The following is a 19,873-nucleotide window of genomic DNA, read 5'->3' on the forward strand; positions in this document are numbered from 1 at the left end:
AGAGAGAGAGAGAGAGAGAGAGAGAGTGAGTGAGTGAAAGAGAAAAAGAAGGAGAGAGAGAGAGAAGGAGAGAGGAAAGAGAAAAAGAAGGAGAGAGAGAGAAAAGGAGTGAGAAATAGGGAGAGAGAAGGAGAGAGAAAGAGAAGGAGAGAGAGATAGATAGAGAGAGAGAGTGAGAGAGAAAAAGAAGGAGAGAGGAGAGAAAGTGAGAGAGGTTATTACAGAAAATAGTACAATGTTTTATATACGTGTAAATAATACTTAAATATTAAACTACAAAGAAAAATTGACAGAAAAAGTGAATGAATGAATATTAATTTACATAGAATACAAACAAACTCAAAATATTTTAGAAAATATTTTACGGCATGGACAACAGTCCGTTAGCCGGAGTTGCCAGAAAAGTATGATTACAAGGTTAAATAAATTGTGAATAGATCTATTGTCTTGGTTTATTAGTTTTTGAAATTTCGTAGTTCCCAGGATTCACTTGCCTAATTTAAATTACATTAAATAATTTCACGACAATATCAGTGAATAAAAAAAGATTACCATTTTTTGTAAAAAAAAAGGCTTGAATGTGCGTGCTAATAANTTAAACTACAAAGAAAAATTGACAGAAAAAGTGAATGAATGAATATTAATTTACATAGAATACAAACAAACTCAAAATATTTTAGAAAATATTTTACGGCATGGACAACAGTCCGTTAGCCGGAGTTGCCAGAAAAGTATGATTACAAAGTTAAATAAATTGTGAATAGATCTTACTGAAGAATAGATTTATTGTCTTGGTTTATTAGTTTTTGAAATTTCGTAGTTCCCAGGATTCACTTGCCTAATTTAAATTACATTAAATAATTTCACGACAATATCAGTGAATAAAAAAAGATTACCATTTTTTGTAAAAAAAAAGGCTTGAATGTGCGTGCTAATAAATTTTACCTTGTGTGTCCATAGTATAAAAATATTTGCATCACTAGCTGGCTGTTCCAATTGAAAACAATGATTGGGGCAAAGTGACTAAACACCAAACGTATTACCCTTGATATCACTTTATTGGACTCTTTACAGGTTTTTCAGGTCGTTATGCATCATCTCACTTGCATTTTCGTTGGCTTGGGTTCATTTCCAAGGTTTAATCTGTACCTTGTACTACTGGGGATATTTGGAATGTGAAGTTCAGAGAACTTGACGAAGAATGCAATTCAATCAAGTAAGAATTTGTCTAGAATTTCATTCAAGTAACCAAAGGCAGCACTATTAAATAACTTAAGGTTTTCGTTTAAATAACATTTTGTATTAAAATTGCAATTTTATTATTAATTAGTTAGTAATAGTTTGTAAATACTAACTATCATGTTCATTTGTAAATACATTTGGTCTGCAACTATTACTGAGTAATTGTGAAATTTTTGTTGAGGTTTACACAGTAATAGGTAATATAACTTTTAATTTGGTAATTTCCAAACATCTACATATATAAACAAGGAAAAAGAGAGAACATGAGGAATGGAAAGAAAAATAATAAAATAACTAAAAAGAAAGAGAGACTATGCGAGAAAGAAAAAAATATCTAGGTTTTTAATATCTTAAAAATAGATAAACATCTAATTCAGAGTCAAACTTAGTTTTTACTGAATACTACATGATGCAACAGTATGTTTTAAACAATAACCTCGAAATAACCTTGTGTAAATAAACAGTGGCAGGTTAGGACAGACGTCGGGCCTGGTATAGGAAGAACTGCTCCAAAAAGGAAAAGGCCATGCTAACAAGACTATGCATATGTCATACAAGGCCATGCACGGGCATCATCTGGCTGGAAAGCGACCGCATAGGTAGGTGCCCTTTATGCAGGAATAGAATAACGGTCGAGCACTTTAAAGTGTAGAAGGCTTGACGAATATAGACAATATTATGGCATTTCATCGGACCTGTGCGTAGTCTTAGGTCTTCCGATACCTCATGGCTATCGGGATTTTTAGATGAATACAGTGTTTATGTATGTTTTTGTTGGCTTTATGTTCATTTATTGGAATGAATTTAATTTATTAGCGTGAAAGAGAAGGGTTGTTCTACACCGCCCCGAGGAATATCGAGTGCTCAGTGTAACGCAGTGTACAGGTGAATGTGTGACATCTGGAGAGTAAAAGTAAGTTATCAGCGAGAGTGGAGTGGGTTTAATCCGGCTCCGAGGATATCGGGTACACTGGGGGAGTGAACCTGTCCACACTGCTATGTTTCTATCATCTATTCTGTTCATGTTAACTTATTGGAATCAAAGTAGTTTATTAATATGAAAGGAATGTGTCGATTAAAATATATGTATCGAGTACATGAGATATATCAGAGGTATATAGATTACAAGGCATTTGAAAAATGGCAAAAACGAGGGAAAATTCAAAAGGTGGGGTTGAGACGGAAATTTAGTGTCCGGGTGGATCGAAATCACGGTAGCTCAAGTTGTAGAGCAGCGGCGTATACAGGGTGAATTGCTACTCGTGCTACAAACTTCTCCAGTAGATTCTTCACCCTAAAATGAACAAAAAAGTTCATATTGTCCATGGTCCGATTCTCAACCATTTCAGAGTAATTTCGCTTTTTATCGATTTTGAAAGATATCACGTCCTGGCGTCGGAAAATCGTGATATCTTTTAATCTAAACATTTCTCTGAAAATCTAATAGCACCGTTGAAATTCCCGTTAATTTTTCAATAAGAAGATGACGGTGGCAAAATGTTTGGGCTAATTTTTTGTGTTTTATTTCAGCCAGAACTACAAAAAGAGTGGAAAATTGTGTAAATCGGAAAGTGTATAAAGTAATCCAGAGTTTCTAATTTTAGTCTCAGAAGGCAGCAAATTTGAGGAAAACTACCTGATTTAATAACGCTTCCAACGCACTCGTCATTTTCTTATTTAGTGGTTGTGAGACCAAGATGTTGATGACAAAAAGAGAAAAAATGGTGGTTCAAGGATTGCTAATGTTTGAGAGTGACTTGCTACTCGTGCTACAAACTTCACCAGTAGATTCTTGACCCTAAAATGAACAAAAAAGTTCATATTGACCATGGTCCGATTCTCAACCATTTCAGAGTAATTTCGCTTTTTATCGATTTTGAAAGATATCACGTCCTGGCGTCGGAAAATCGTGATATCTTTTAATCTAAACATTTCTCTTAAAATCTATAAGCACCGTTGAAATCCCCGTTAATTTTTCAATAAGAAGATGAAGGTGGCAAAACGTTTGGGTCTTTCTTCCTTGACCTTCTAGCTGTTTGTAAACTTCTTAAGCATTACATACTAAATGGGCATTAAATTAAATTAAAAAATTTCAATGGAATTATGATTTTGATTCTCTCTAAAAATTAACGGGGATTTCAACGGTGCTTATAGATTTTAAGAGAAATGTTTAGATTAAAAGATATCACGATTTTCCGACGCCAGGACGTGATATCTTTCAAAATCGATAAAAAGCGAAATTACTCTGAAATGGTTGAGAATCGGACCATGGACAATATGAACTTTTTTGTTCATTTTAGGGTGAAGAATCTACTGGAGAAGTTTGTAGCACGAGTAGCAATTCACCCTGTATAGCCGAAGGTGGTGGGTACGAATCCGCTTCTGACACTGACTTTTTTATCTCAACGAAAACCTTAATTTATTAAAATGTTTATAGTATTTATTGTTTCATGGAAATTTATTTGTGCAGGTATTTTACGGAAGAATACAAAAATATTTTTCTACCTAAGAGAATGGTCATTGGAGAGTCTATCCATCGTTAACCAATTGTTAAAAAATTAGCAGAACTCTCAATAACCTTTACTATACCATATCTCGTTAAAAAAAGGTCCGACAATGAGATAAAGTTGTACACTGAAACTTGTCACGAGTGGATGGCCTCTTCCCCTTTCATGCTTTGTGTATGTAGTACCGCCTATAATATGTTTTTTCAATTTTATTGTTTAGGTATGTTGTGAGTTTTTTCGCATGCAATTTTATGGTTTCGCTAAAACATGTCGGGAAATATTGAGTTAAATTTAAAATTAAATTTTTATGGACTAAAAGTTCTAGAGATAAATTTATCTGATACCACAGATTGAAGATTTGGAAGTGCATGCTCCCACGTGATATTTCAAACGTATGAATATAAAAAAATGCAAAAAGTGAACGGCAATTTTATTAATAGCCCAAAAGAGACGGCTTATCTTGAAAGGTTGGGCACGAGAAAAATAATATTTACGAGGAGTTTAATGTGGCGAGAGTAATTCACACGTCAAGTACACGTAAAAATAAATGAAAGGCGTTCAGCCCTAATCTTCATTCGGGGTTCGTTCCCTATCAGAGGTGAAAAATCTAAATATGAAAATTCTTATTCAGAACGTTTCACGGAGGTGAGAGATTTTAATCAGCGTGTATTTGTGGTTTCCGCCTGGTCTTTATTGTCGATTCTTCCTCCGGATCTCTTATCCGTTTCTCATAAATCATCTTCCGATGGTTGAATACAAACTACCTATTTAGTCTTCCCGCTTCCTCCCCTCGACATCTCCAACCCTCGATTTGCTAACTATTTATGGCGCTGAGCCCGGGACAATTAAAACTTTTATCAGAGTGGAAAACGGGCCACATCAATCAGCCTTATAGTGGGTACTTTTATCTCTTTTCTGTTTTTAAAGCAATTTCGTAATTAGGCCCTATTAAACCGGAACGGCTGCGATCCTTTTGTTCCATTATTAGTGCCGCAGGTACGCCATTCGTCTGCCAGACAATTGGTATCTTTAAGCTTCTTTATTCAGAAACTTTTATAAAATCCATAGAAAAAATATGATATATCTGTGAAAGGATGTGTAAATAAGGAATAAAATGGTGAAATATTAAATTACTGTTGAACTATATTTATTCAATTTTTTTTTCTCATAACCATCACACAGAGAGTCATTACTATATAATTAGATTACAATATGAAACAGTTAAAGCATGAAACCAAAAATTTTAAGAGCTTAGTATCTTTAAAGATCATTATTATATTTAAACATTCCAAGAAATTTTTCTCTAAAAATTTTTTTTTTTCAAAGATACATATAATGATAATAATTTAATAAGATATTCAATTCTATAAACGCCATAAAAACGAAACATTTTCAAAAAATTAGTCTTCATGGTTATGTATAATTTTAAAATATAAGCTAGCTGCTTGCGCTATATTATTACATTATCCATTAATCATTTACAAATTTATTTTAATTATAAACTTTTACAAAAAGCATTTTATTGTTGTTTGAAAATAAATATTATTGAAAAAACGAAGCTCGAAATTTTGCAAACTGTACAATTAAAATTAAATATTCATAAATATATTTACATTTTAACCCTATGTACACATATCTACAACAAAATATACACACTAAGAAAGTTACTTTTTTTTAACTCGGAACAGTAGAAACAGGTCGTGTTTTCACACAAAACCAGTCATTTTACGTCAATGTGCTTTCTCAAGTCTGAATGTGTCGAAACTGAAAACTTTTCACTATCTGCTCGTTGCTCGGGAAAGCACATAGATGCTGGATATAGCCGAATCCCATCTCTGCGCCCAAGCTGAGGCCCTTCTTTTAAAAAAATATATTTTACTTCTTCTTTCTTGGACTAGGGGAGGTAATGATCGAGGCAAGAGGTATAACTCGGAGAAGGTCCCAACGCGTAGCGTGGGACGACGCAGTCACCGATTCCTTGCCTGAAACATACAAAAATACACGTTAAAATAATACTAATGATTCTGGTGATCATAAATAATGCTATTAGTACTATACGTAATAAGAAATATTTGTCAAGTGAATCTGTGTGTAAGTGTGTGTGTGTGTGTTCTTTTTTTCAACACAATAACTGCATAATCCAAATTGTTATTACATGGAAATCACAAAATTATTATTTCAATAAATTGAATTAGCATTCTAGATTTTAAAATTAGATTTATTCACGTGTACATTTTGGCACTTTTTGTTTATACACTTTGTTTAGACATATTTATAATTCACTCACTTAATGAATTACGGGTGTAGGTAGAGAGAAGAAAGAGGGATTCGGGCGAAAAAAGTTGGTACTAAATCTATAAAAACTGTTCTCATTCCTAGTCATAAACGTTCTTTAAAAAAAAAAAAATACATTTCTCTTCTATTTTTAACTAGCTCCATTCAATTAGATGAACGCTGTCTCTCTGGAGGGTTCACGTTTAAATAAATTGAATTGGAAAATGGGCAGTTGGAAATAAACGGAAAGCCGGACTTTTATATGCCATTCCTCGTTCAATATCCGTCAGGAAAATAAATTATTCTTCGTGTTCGTTTTTCAACCGTTCTGATAAAATATAATAATAATTTAATGTATTTTTTAAATTGTAATAGTTAAGTTAGATGAATCAATACCTAAATTATGAAAAAGAATGTGCGATTTTACATAGTTATTCAATAAGATTAATTAACCCTTATATAAATGATATGTTGATTATTTAGATTTGAAGGTAGGAGTTGGTCAACGAATCGGTGAACACGTGCTGAACCGTTATTGGGTCACCTATTGGGTCCGTCTTCATTGGCGGGTTAAAGTAATTCAACAAACCCGGAACTGAACTCTAAGTTAATAAGTGAGCCAATACCGGTTCAGCGTGTCAATTATTTGTTTATAATGTTACAGTGGAAAATCAGGGTTAAAAGGAAATTTGAAACATAAGAAGTTCTTTCAGCGCTCAGTTCCTTCGTCAAGTTTTCAAGGTGTATATCCTTTTCATTAAGCTTTTTAAACTATTAATAATAAATCTTAAGGTTTAGATACTCGATACTATACGAACATTTAGATACTCTGATGTACGAAACTTATGGTGTCAAAAGTAGTGACTTTTACGTCCGTTCTGTATCATAATTGAGTTCCATTTCAGTCTGTTTCAAAATCGAACGGACCATTTGCACAACTCGTTCAACTACCAACTTGGAAATTCGCAGTTTGAAGCAATAAGTTTCAGAATATTATGTGTATGTTCATCTTTGTTAACCTTGTAAATTATTATTAATAGTTTCTAAAACCTTACGATGGAGATATTATTCTAGAAAGATTGACGAAGGAATTGAGGATTTTATTTTCCTTCCAAAAAGCTTTATTATTACTGATTATTTAATGCAATATTAGAATGTTGATATCATCTATACGACGACAGGTCAGAGAAAATCTGCTGATAAAGTGCAAATTATACGGCAATTATTTTAAATTTATTTTCACATTACCACTAACCAACCGAAATAACAGAGGAGCATTTTACCGAAATAAATAAGTGATAGTTCATTCATACATCCATATAGCAGTCATAATTAACCTATTAAAATTTTTTAATTAATTGTAATTTTTATCTAAGGACACTTAGTCGAGAATGAGCGGAAATCGAATCCACGACCTTCGGCTTTCCATCTAGACTTTAAACTAAATATACTTTAGATCAAAGGTATATTTAATTTACCTAGTTAATACTGTCAATTAGGGCTGTCAAATAAATTTTGTATATGGATTAGTATTATAATTACAGAAATAGTTACGTCGCTAACTGGTCATTTCATAAGTCGCCGATAATCAAACAATATCCCATATAATAATTTATTTTTTTCATAAGTTCTCTTAACTTCCTCCTATAATTGTTTAATTAGGGATGTTTTTCCTTATTGTAATGTTGGTTTTAATAATTATTTGAAACGGCTGTTTTTTTTGTTTTTTAAAAAAATATCTATTTGATATCCCGGTTAGTTAAATTAATGATTCAATTATAGAAAGAAGATTACACAGTAATTCAATAAAATTATATTAGCCTTTTAGGAGACTTAAAGTAGTAGAATAATACCGGTAGACGTATGTAAAAGGAATTGGTATAGACTGCTTCCTTGAGAACATCAAGGCGGATCATGGGATATAAAAGACCATTTATGTTCTTTGACAGACGTAGAAAAACTGTCCGTCAGGTAAGATGTAGGAATAGGTAATAAAGCCGTGAGCGAACCGTTCTGAATTTTCGTATCAAAACTGATAGCCTGTTGCACATGAACAAGGGTAACTGAAATATTGCTTAGTTTTAATAAAAACGAAATGGTTCGATATGCTCCAGTGTAAGAAATAGAAAATTGATTATATTTAGTATGTTACTAAAGACAAGTGTCAACATCACCAGATATCATGTGGAGGAGGACCACCGTCCCAAATGTTAAGCTAGGGTAGGCCGGATGCGAAAAAGGGACAGAACATGATAAATTTATGCATGGGAAATATCCTTTTTCTTAGCTAAGCGAGATATATAACCCCTTCATCAAGACTTTGAAACTAATATTTCAAATTTCTACGTCAAATATGAACATCTATTTACAATATTGAAACTTATGGTTCCTACCCCAATAAAGATTTAATTCACAATGAACGAGAACGGACAGCCGGCTCTTCTACATTTCCGTTTAGTGTAAAATCCTTACTGAGTTGTGCTAATTCTTTAAATTTTTACGGTAGGTGCTAATACAATTTAATGAATTATACTGCATTCTTCAATTTTCAAACCCTTTTGAGGAAAAAGGTATTGTTTTTAAATCAACCCTTAACACTATTATTTAAACATTTCTTTATTAGATTTGTTTTAACAACCTTATTTTGGCTTGTGATGACGCTATTCAGTCAACATTTTGGCAAAACACTTATTACAACTGAGCAACTTACTTTTTTCTAAATATAAATTGAAATTTTTCACATTCAATAGTTCAAAATTGATGCAACAAAGTGTCATTCAATTATTTTAAAAGTGTATAGGGTATTTTGGAGGTTTTTTTTAGAAATCGATAACACGATATGGAAGATGTTGATATTTGTAATATAAGGGTACTTATAAGAACATCTACATGCACAACGATTTTAAACGAAATCTTCATTCATATAATTAGGCCTTACGTTTAACATTTATTTTCTACATTTAACAATAAATTACAAATAGATTGATTTTTTAATAGCTGTTATATAATAGAATTCCGTTTTTCAATTTTGTTAGAGACCCCATTTGCATGAAAACGTTTTAAAAGCTGGCGTTCTTTCTCCCTTGGAAGCACATAAGAATTGAATGGCATAGAGTAAAAAAGAACACGACCAAAACGTCTCGTATCCAAGAAATGAAAGTTGAAAACGTCCTTATCGAAAGGTATTGACGCCCAGAGCCCAATAAGAATGGTGGCCTAGAGGTCCTCTAATGTCTGCCGAAGACACGCAGGATTTGCTATAGCGGATAAAATTCGTGCCTGCACCTGGCAAGTTGGCAAGCTGTTAAATATTCACTAACGGCCTGTGCTCAGCGCTCTTTTATTTCCAGTCTTCCTCAGACTGCCGTCGTGGGGGAAAGGTTTACGTTCTGCTTTGTCCCCCCCCCCTTTTAACTTCCTGAAATTGCTGTATCAAAACGATGTGTAGACGAGGTTTTATTGGCGTATTGGACTCTGATAACATTCATACATAAATTTTTTAAAATATGTTTCAAGAACGTATTGCCTAAATCTATAAAAAAAATTTTAAGAAAACTTCTCTACCATAATTTTTTTAAGATAACTTTGCTTACCAAAGAATAAAAAATAAAAAATTGTTTTTACATCATGTACTGTTTGACAATCACAATTATGTTTTCCCCATAATATATTAATTTACTTTATTATTGGCCATACTTTGTACTTTTAAAAATTAGAGAAAAAACTTTTTTTATATATACATAATTTTTGCATATTTTATTTAAAATTTTATTGTATACTTAATCTTCCCTAAAAATGTATTTTAGTGTTAATGTTTAATCATTAGTAATATCAGTTGTAATATCGAACAAATAAATAATTAAATCTTAAAAAGGATTTCGGCCTCAAATTTTGTTACTGACTGCAATATTTCTCGTACAATTTTAAAATCTGTATCTTTTACAGCAGTGCAAGTAAGTCTCACTTAAATGAAATTTATCCGAAATTAATGTTTAAGGAATAGTTTGGTATTATTACTTGCTATTTTTATAAAAGTCTGATTTTAATTTTTGATACAGTTGTAAAATGCACTTGACAATTTATTTAAAACGAATTATCAACTATGAAAGTTGGTCTCCTAGGTCCTCTAGAAAAATGATGTTAGCATATGCACTAGGAATGTCAGCCACAATGGAAGGTGGTCGAAAAGTCAGTCAACAAATTACACCGAATTTTGTGAAAGTCGGTATCTAAGATGCTATATTATCGGTATCTAATGCTCGAATTACGACAATTCCAAATTTTGACAAATTTCTGATTTACTTTCCTTTACACATTCTTTACTAAACTATGCAAAAAACCAATATTTTGTTGATTTATCTTTTTAAAAATGCGAAATTATAATATTTTGCGTCATAAAACATTTTTTTTTGACAAGGAAATTAATACACAAAAATATTTTTTATTCACTCAATAACGATTAATGCTTATTTAATTAAATTTACTTTATACGTATAATTTTGGTTAATATTTTTATTTATACTATATAAATAAATTTAACTGTATTTGGTCTCTCTTGTTTCAAAATTAATGAGGTTGAATTGTGTTGTGAATTTGTAATGTATGTGTTGTAAATGTGTTGTAATGTAATCACCTCTAAATTACGATGTTGATACTTTAATTGCTTCTAAAATTAGATTTTGACAAAAGCTTCATTAACCCAATGATTGAGTTTTCTTCTATGGCAAAAAATCGGTGCCTTAGTTTTATAACGCTAAAATAACAGCAAAGATGTCAATGCAGGTTTTGACTATTTTTTGAAGAAATCCAACTGAATATTTTTTCTCAGTTGGATATATGTAAAATTACCAAACTGCACTAATCAAAATCAAAATAACTTCTGGCATTTACTTGTTAACAACCTTTAGGAGTTTACAGTGTTTATAGGAGTTTAGTTACAAGTGAAAATAAATGTCCATAAATACCCCCACATTTAAATAAATTTTTAATAAATCGACTTAATCGGGGAAGCGGAACAAAAGGGCCTGCATTCTCAGGGATAAGGATATTCAAAACAGCCTAGCCCTCCACAAAGGCATACCGACGTTCATTCATGTCAAATACTTAGGACTATACCTAGATCGCACACTGACCTGGAATCCCACATAAGACATAAGCGACAACTACATTATAAAAGATATGGACTACTACGAAGACTTGTAAAAACGAAATCTGTCTTTACTGTCAACCGTAAACTAACCTTATACTAGACTTTACGGCGACCACTTTAGATAAAACGCAGTAGAATTGTAGGGTTCTACATCCAACGCATCTAATCCTACCTACTATGCCTATGTCTATTCCCAATTCGTCCTACCCTACTGTTGGAACCCTGTCTACACATTCCCACCAACCTCGCCTTAATCGACAAACCTCCTTGCCCCTTAATTCCTCAATTGATTGAAACATTGGCTGGTTTCACTTGGCATATGTCTTCGGGGTGCAGCACTGGCATTAGTGTAGTGCTGTGATCGTGTGAAAACAACGGTTTGTAATCACATTTGTAAAATGTACTAGTACGTAAGGATTCAAATATAATAATTGTAAAAAATATTGAAAAATGAATAATACGGACCAACAGTTCGGCATGACACAGCCGTTGTACTGGTTTAGCCTATTCGAAGTTATGTAAAATTCATTAATACCTAATAAATATTGAATAAACTCTTCTTTCCATTTAATGTTAGTTAAATTTCTGTATTCAAATCGTTTAAAAATTGTCTTTAAAATCCTAGTTAAAATGTATGTGTATTTATATTAATTGCCTTAGGTTTAAAAACATTATATATAAATAATTATATATAATATTTTTATATTATTATATATTGTATTAAAATATTTTTATTTTAGTTTATTTATTTGAAATTACTCGCAGATGCATTCTGTTTTGATTTGTATGTTTCGATACCTCACCAAGTGTACTCTTCTGCTCCAAAGGCTCAAGAATAAATGCTAGTGCTACTGCTTTATATAAGCACAAATCTGTGCACACATGATCATGTATAAACAAGTGCACAGAGTTGAGCCTATTACTTATGACAGTACAGAGTCAAGGAGCAAGTCAAAACCCCTTCCAACCGGAAAAATCTCGGAAGTTGTAAGTGGAGCGCGCGAAGTCTGACGCGCTTGAGCTGTGTGACTGTCCGTAAACCGAGATAATGAGATTTGGCGAATAAAATTTAAGGGCGGAGAAAGATATATTTTTAATTTAGTTAATAGTGTTTGTTTAATTGGTGAAGGGATTATCAATATCAAAATTATCAGTGAAAAAATTAGATTAGATTTTTTACAGCTGTGATATTAAAATTTGATATTAAGATGCATAAACTACCGAATATAAGGGTTATAGATATAAAAGATATAAAAATAGTATTTATTTATGACTGATGGTATTAGTCTCGTATTTAATAATAATTGTATTTTTCTTATAGTGTCTGTTTATTAGATGGAGGATTGATTTTCAAAACTATTTCGAGATATAGATATGTCAGACAACTGTTCACACTGCCTTGGGTTTTACAATGCAAGGACAGAACTAATGTGGATTTAAAAATCAATGATTTAGACCAATAAATCAAATAAAATTATGTATGTATTTTTAATGTTTAAATACTACTGTTCAGATATACAAATGAGAAAGTTAGCCTTTCGACTTTTCTGTCCCTATAAAAAAAGCAAATTTGAACAACTATAGATCACCTGTGAAGTATGACTAAAATTGAATTCAAACTTTTGAGAACTGCTGTGATTGATAACGTTAAACAAGAGGCGAGAAAATTAATTAGAAATTTTTCACACCTAAATCGGCACTTGCGAGATACTTAAATGGTTTCCTTTATCAATTTTCATTTGCTACAATCTTCCTTCAGGAATACAATATTCCTTCTAAATAATAGGAAATATTATTAATGTTAGATGTATTTACAAAAATTGATGACCATTCCCATGCTTTATAGTTACACAAACCCGAATAAAGTTGTCTAAAATTTATACAAGGAAAGAGCATGAAGAATATTAGGTTACGATTATATTTTATCAAATAAACAACACATCAACGGATATATAATATTAATCGAAAAGTGCGTAAAGCCTACCGATACCACAGATATTTCTTTTTCGTGTTTATGTTTGCTAACAAACCGAAATGACACGCTATGAGAAATTGTGCCGCGTCCGGGGAAAATATATGTGAGGGTTTCCATCCCGGGTTTCCTACTGACCGCAAACTCCTGAGATTATATTGCTACTCGGCGATGAAACATCTTTGGGAAGTTATAGATCATAAAAGGCTCGAGCTATCTCAAAAGGGTTTTCCACCTAAGTAGATTCATCCTCAATATAGAGTTCAAAGCACCTGGCTGTCCAACTTAGTTTCGGAATTTAAAATTAAATCAATCAAAAAATCTTTTACTCTGCCAGAACATCCATTTCCTTTCACATAGAAAAATTTAGACCTATTTTTAAAATTGTTGAAGAGCATTACAGTAATTTACTTGTAGAATATTTTACTTTTTCAGTGTTCTTATTAATTTACTAATTAATTAAAAATATGCACTCTCTAATGTATTGACCAAGTTTAAAATGTTTGTGGTTGTAATTAATACGTAACCCAAACACGTAAATTACGTAAATACAGCGGTTCGAAAATAATATTTAAATTGCATAGGAGAAGATAGTGAGAGAGAAAGAGAGAGAGAGAGAGAGAGAGAGAGAGAGAGAGAGAGAGAGAAATATAACGCATGAGCACTTGAGTTTGTGAGACGTGAGACGGAGGTTCAGAAAGCATCCCCTTGAAGTCTGCAACAATTACTTGGCTTTATTCAACCATAGAGCAATGCCCAAAACACCACATGTTTGTACTGTAGACCAACATGATCAGAACCGACCACACATACCACACATCCCAATATATCTCTTTTATCATTTTACTGTCTGACACACCTACATAAAAATAACTCGGCTGACTTTTGCAAATGTCTCAGCAAATAATCAAGAATGAAGATACTACCTCTTGCGTTCAATTCCGCCGTTACGGTTTTCATTACTTTAATTTAATCTTCGGGGTTAATACGTTTTCCTGGGTGCGTTAGTTGTGGAGAAGAGTTAATCCTGAAAGGGTGAGTTGACGATTAATAGTCCAGAGGGAGTTGGGGGTTTGCACTAAATGCAGTCCCATTAGTTTCAAAGTTAAACCGTTCTAAGCCCATTTGAAACGAAGCAGACCGACGATGGCGATGCGACAAGGGTGAAGTAGATATGCAACAGACCGTGAACGTTTTCCAGTTTAGTAAGGGCAAATTGTAATACCAGGGGGCTTACGACCGCGACCCTTCATTAATGCAATAATTAGGCTTCATTACACGGTGGAAATACGTGTCGAAGGGCTGTTAGTGTCATCAAAACCTGGAACTCTAACCTTATAAAAATGCAAATGTACGTTTAGAATGCCGAGTGGATGTAGGTGCGAAGGGTGCACACGGCACGAATACGGAGTGCCGGTGGTTTTGAATACAAACATGTACACCCCATTGTGAATACCCACTTTTGGAAGATACGTTTCCGTCTTTTATATACGGAAGAAAATCGGGATTCCAACATATTTTTTATCTCTCAGATGAAAATCCTTTTGTTAGGAAAGACAGTACTTTCTTGTCCAGGAGTTTGTCGCAATTGCTTTTTCGCTTTTTTATTCATTAATGTTATTTATTTTTACTTCAATCTAGTTATAATCGTGTAATCGTTTAAAATAAGGGATTGGAATAAATATAAATTTGGCTTACATTAAAAAATTTAGAACAAAGCGAACGAAACTGTAGCTAAATATATATTTAAATTTTTATTTTAATACAATTAAAGATTTATACTTGTCGTGTAGCAAAATTCGATATTTTGAAACAAATTTTATTATTTTATGTTTATGTGGAAGAATTTTATGTTTATTTCAAATGGGAAGAGATAGCATATGGAAATCTATTCATTTTTGAAGTATTTAATGATGTGTAATGTGGTCATATATTTTTTTTTGTCTGAATTGAACATATTTTCTGTACAAACCGCGAAAATAAAAATAAAAATAACTGCAGAAATATATGCCAGAATTTAAAAAGATAAAGCATAGGACAGACAGATAGATATTCAGATATTGAAATAGAAAGGTCGTGACTGGCAAAAAGTTCATAGAATGGATTAAAAGTTTAAGACTGTAGAAAATATAGCAAAATTCTTTTACCAATTTACTTTAATTGCTAACACTGTAAACCCTTTTTCAACTATTATAGTGTGTTACAAATTAAATTATATATTCTAAATAAATCAAAAAAGAAAATACGTACTAAAAGAAATTATGGGGTTTACACACAAACTATTATCAATATGCTAACATTTATTTGTTAGTTTTATATTTGTTTGCAAAATAAATCATTATTGTCACTAGTTCAATTTATATAGAAAAAACTCAAATTTGGTTATGTTGAGTCCAAAATCTTTAAGCATGTTCTTTCGCTTATTCTTTATTTCTCTCTCTCTCTCTCACACAAACACTCTCTCTCTCTCTCTACCTCTATCTATCTATCTATCTATATTTTTCAACAACAATAATTATTTTGAATGAAGTTTTTAACCAGCAATATAGTATTGTGAGGAACAAGTAATTATGTAATTTTTTATAAGTATATGTAAGGTTTTTTCAGATACCCCCGCCAACCGAAAGTAGGGCAAGATTTCCTGGAGAGATGGAAAAAATCGAGTGAGGTAAAGGAGGAAAAGCTCATGCTATACAACTGAATATGGTAATCGTCGACCGTTCAAAAGCTCAACACTTTTCAATTTAAATGTAAGTGGAACATTTGGGGAGGAAAAAGGCTCCTACGTAAATCTAATTGTAGTTGTAGAGCTGGATTCGAGGTACAGGAAAAAGTAAACATTGGGAGAGTGAGCCTCCCAGTTTTATAAGGGCTGAGCGGCCCTGCTTCTCCTAAAAGCTGAATAACAAGAGTTTCGAATATTGATTAACGATTTGCAAACAGAAGCCTTTCTCGGTTCTTCCTGACCATGGGTAAACAAAACGATTTACTTTTGCTACGGTGCTCTTCTGCCGGGCGTCCTTCAGGATTTCCGGTGAAGTAGGAACACCCTCGAAACTGGCAACCTTCCCCACATAAGAACCGCACGAAAGACCTTGGTGGCCTCCTTCTTTACAAAATAAACAATTCGGTGGTTTTTCCTTCGGAAACCAACGGGAAAAGTTGGCAAAGATTGTGTTTCTGGATAAAATAATGTATACGATTGTAGAAGCCTCTTGCTATATATTGGACCTCTTTAGTACTCCGACATCTTCTTATTGCTTCCTATAGTTTTTTTTATAACGTACTGTCATTTTACCAGTTTTTATTATTTAAAATTACGCGACAGAGTGAAATTTTTTTTTTTAAATACGGTTATCTTTAAACTTGAGAGTAAAATGGGCAACTAGTGCATAGAATTTATGTATTAATTATATTTAGAAGTTGCAATTAAAGTTTATCCGCTAAATATCTCATCATATTTACAAATTGTTACTTAAACAGCAACAAATCATTTAAGAAAAAGTAATATTACACTTTGGAAAGCAAAATAATAATAAGCGAATTCCCCGTCGTTACCGAAAAGAGATTTTCACTATTCCTCCCCTCCTCTTCTTGCCTGTAGGAATTTGAAACCACTCAATTACTTGAAAATGCCCTCACCCACCTCTTGCTTCTCTCTTAGTGGTCCGGTTACGCCAGACCGTTCTTACATGCTTGAGGGATGATGAAAGGAAATTTCATGCAAACTTTCTCGTCGGTTGTAGGCTCTCAAACTTTGCAAAATCCACTATCAAATTTAGTTGGAGGACAGTCCCGACATTTCCCTATATTAAGTTAAATATAATTTCTAAATTAAATAATCAAGTTTTGTTTAGCTATTATTTACTGCTAGAATTTTTTTCGCATGTTACGTTATCAGTAGTTGTAAATTTGTCAAAAAAGTTCATCATACTTCGAAGTTGGCTAAGATTATTAAAGACCATTATTAATTATAATGAGGTGAAATGTTAATATAATATTCCATGACGTATATTATATTTTATATACTTTTTAAATATATATATATATAAGTTATGTTTCGAGTCCGAGTTTCTTCTTTTTTAAAAACAACTTTATTTAAAAATAGATACAAATTCAACGATATGCCCTCGGTGAATTGTTTAAGTATCAAAAGAAGCTCAAAGACTGGTTTTACATTTTTCCCTGGCTCGCTTATCGCCTCGGGTTAAGAGGGAGACAAATGCAGTTGTGCTTAGTTAGCGTAAGACAAGCTTGCATTTGTCTGTACAAATAAACACGTAGTTATTATTAGTTATAATATATAACTTATATATATATATATATATATATATTATATTTTACCGACTTTGTTAATATTTATTGAGTTGTAAAATGTTAATCTTATTTTACGGCTTGCTAACAATGCAACTGTCACTAGATATTTTCGGCACTCGTCATTGGTTGATTACGACTGTACTACGACCATGTAAGGTAAAAAAACAAATAAAAATAAAACATGAAATAAAATATATAATCGAGTATTATTATGTTAATCCGTATGTTATTTAGTTGGCCCTATTTAACCAAATTAATGATTCAAATTTTATTTAAATTGTGGGCGAGATGAAAATGTCCCGCTACTAATTGATACTAAGTGATACTGATTTTTCATCTCAACCACACATTACCCAGAAATCATAAATCAACGTACATCATTATTTTGGTGAACAAGTACCGACTAAAAACCATATGGGTTAATGTAATAAGTACTGAAGGACCTACACTTCGCTAACAGCTCCCCATTCCACTTCATATAATATTGAAATAATTACACAAAATTTGAATAAAAGAGAGGGAAATTTGTAGGTTGAGATGATGACGTCCAGGGGACCCGAAGTTCGTGGGTTCAATTCCCGCGCGTGACACTAACCTTCTCAACCACACTTTACATAAAAAGTTATTAATCGATTTATATAAAATATTATCTAATATCCATGTTGATTTTGTTTCCTAGTTTTTCTTTGATATAAGTTAGATAATATATTTAGCCAGACCTGTCAGTTGTATTTATTCAATACAATAAATTATGATCCTCCACTGCCCGTACAGAGTAGTCTACGACAGGCTTCACTCGCCGACGCGCCCCCTCGGGATTCGCATCGATGAGTCCTTAGGGAGGGTCGGATGGGCGCTGGGGATGGTTCTTCGGTTGGGCCACCGGCCGAAACCCCCGTGGACCTTTCCGGCCGTACTCGTCCGCGACGATCTGGCGGACTTACCCAAATCGTATACGCCGCCATACATCTACAAGGCTAAGTTCCTTGAACTTAGAAATAGATACGCCGGTTTTCGTCTGATTTTTACAGACGGGTCCAAGACCGGCGATGGTGTGGCGTGTGCTGTGTATAGCGAGGGAGTGGCCACCTCCTGGTCGTTGACCCCTCATTGCAGCGCATACACGGCATAGCTGTATGCGATTTGGCACGCTCTCGAGGCAGTGCGGACCGGGGAGGGCTCAGCCTTCCTCGTATGTACCGACTCTCTGAGAGCTGTATGGGCTATACGCGACAGGTTCTCTGTGGACCCTCTCGTCGTGCTCTTGTTAGAGAAATACGCGGAGCTGGAGCCTTTCGGAAAAACGGTGGTTGTTGTCTGGATTTCCGAACACGTCGGCCTGGAGGGTAACGAACGAGCGGACGAGGCGGCGGAAGCCGGTACGTTCCACCCTCCAGATCGGACCATCGCGATCAGGCCCCCTGAAGCTAAACACGCAGTTAAAAATATGATAAAAGAAAGATGGAAGCGTCAGTGGGCGAGGTCGTCGGAGAGGCTCTTGCGAATCAAGAGCACGACCGGTAGATGGCCCTCAGAGAATCTGAGCAGGAGATCGTCCTCACCCGACTGAGGATTGGCAATACGCGGTTGACACATGGGCACCTGCTTTTCGGCCAAAGTTCGCGCAGGTGCCCCTTATGCAGAGAAAGGTTGCTCGATGTGTCCCACTTAACAGAGGCGTGTCATGCCTTGGCCCCATGCAAAGAGCGTGTAGGCATGCCGCCGGACTTAAGAAGAGTTCTCGAACACGGTAGCGAGTTTCAGAGTCCCCTGTTCCGCTTTTTAGGGGAAATTGTTTTTTTTTTTTATTGTATATAGTATGTCTTATGTATTGTGTGTCTATATGCTTTGTCTGAGTGCATGTATTTATTAGCGTGGATGGCGAAGGGTGAGGGTGAAATATAACGTCATCATCACCCCTCGAACGATGAGTGCGTAAGAGTGTGTGTTCGGGGTCGATGGCGGAATATTTATAAAAGTACTCCATCCACCCCAATCTAAATTTTTGAATATAGGGTCGGTGGAGGAATATCAAGTACTCCACCGACCAAACGGAATGAGTGTATAGTACGGAAGTATTTATGTGTATGAATGTATTTATTTGTATGAATGTAGTGTTTGAAAGGGTAAATAGAATACAGTCATAGTTGGTGGCTGAAATGACCTAGATGTCAAAAGCCCCAGTCAGAAAAAAAAAAAAAAATATATATATATATATATAAATAAATTATGTGTGGTGTTTATTGACCGTTAGCATTACAATATATTATTATTTTTATTATTATATGATTAAAACTTTTTTTTTTGTCTACAATGTTTGGTTTCATGTGATATTTTCTCACGCATATTGCACACGTATATAGTTGAAAAAATAAAAAAAATGGAAGCGGTTAACGAAATTACCTTTTTTGT

At 33.6% G+C, this 19,873-nt stretch overlaps 1 protein-coding gene across 1 annotated transcript in view; it reads right to left on the reverse strand.

Annotated features, from left to right (window-relative positions):
- Positions 1 to 5,278: 5,278 nt before the first annotated feature.
- The window catches only part of LOC106672979 (toll-like receptor 6), a 313,186-nt gene continuing 298,591 nt past the window's right edge, over positions 5,279 to 19,873 (reverse strand). Inside the window, exon 2 of the mRNA XM_014404847.2 lies at positions 5,279 to 5,731. The gene's annotated coding sequence lies outside the window, so the exon portion shown is untranslated. The remainder of the gene's footprint in view (positions 5,732 to 19,873) is intronic.

This window comes from Cimex lectularius, unplaced genomic scaffold (genome assembly GCF_000648675.2).
Source record: "Cimex lectularius strain Harlan isolate CLEC.00 unplaced genomic scaffold, Clec_2.1 scaffold182, whole genome shotgun sequence".
In the NCBI taxonomy this organism is placed as follows: Eukaryota; Metazoa; Arthropoda; class Insecta; order Hemiptera; family Cimicidae; genus Cimex; species Cimex lectularius.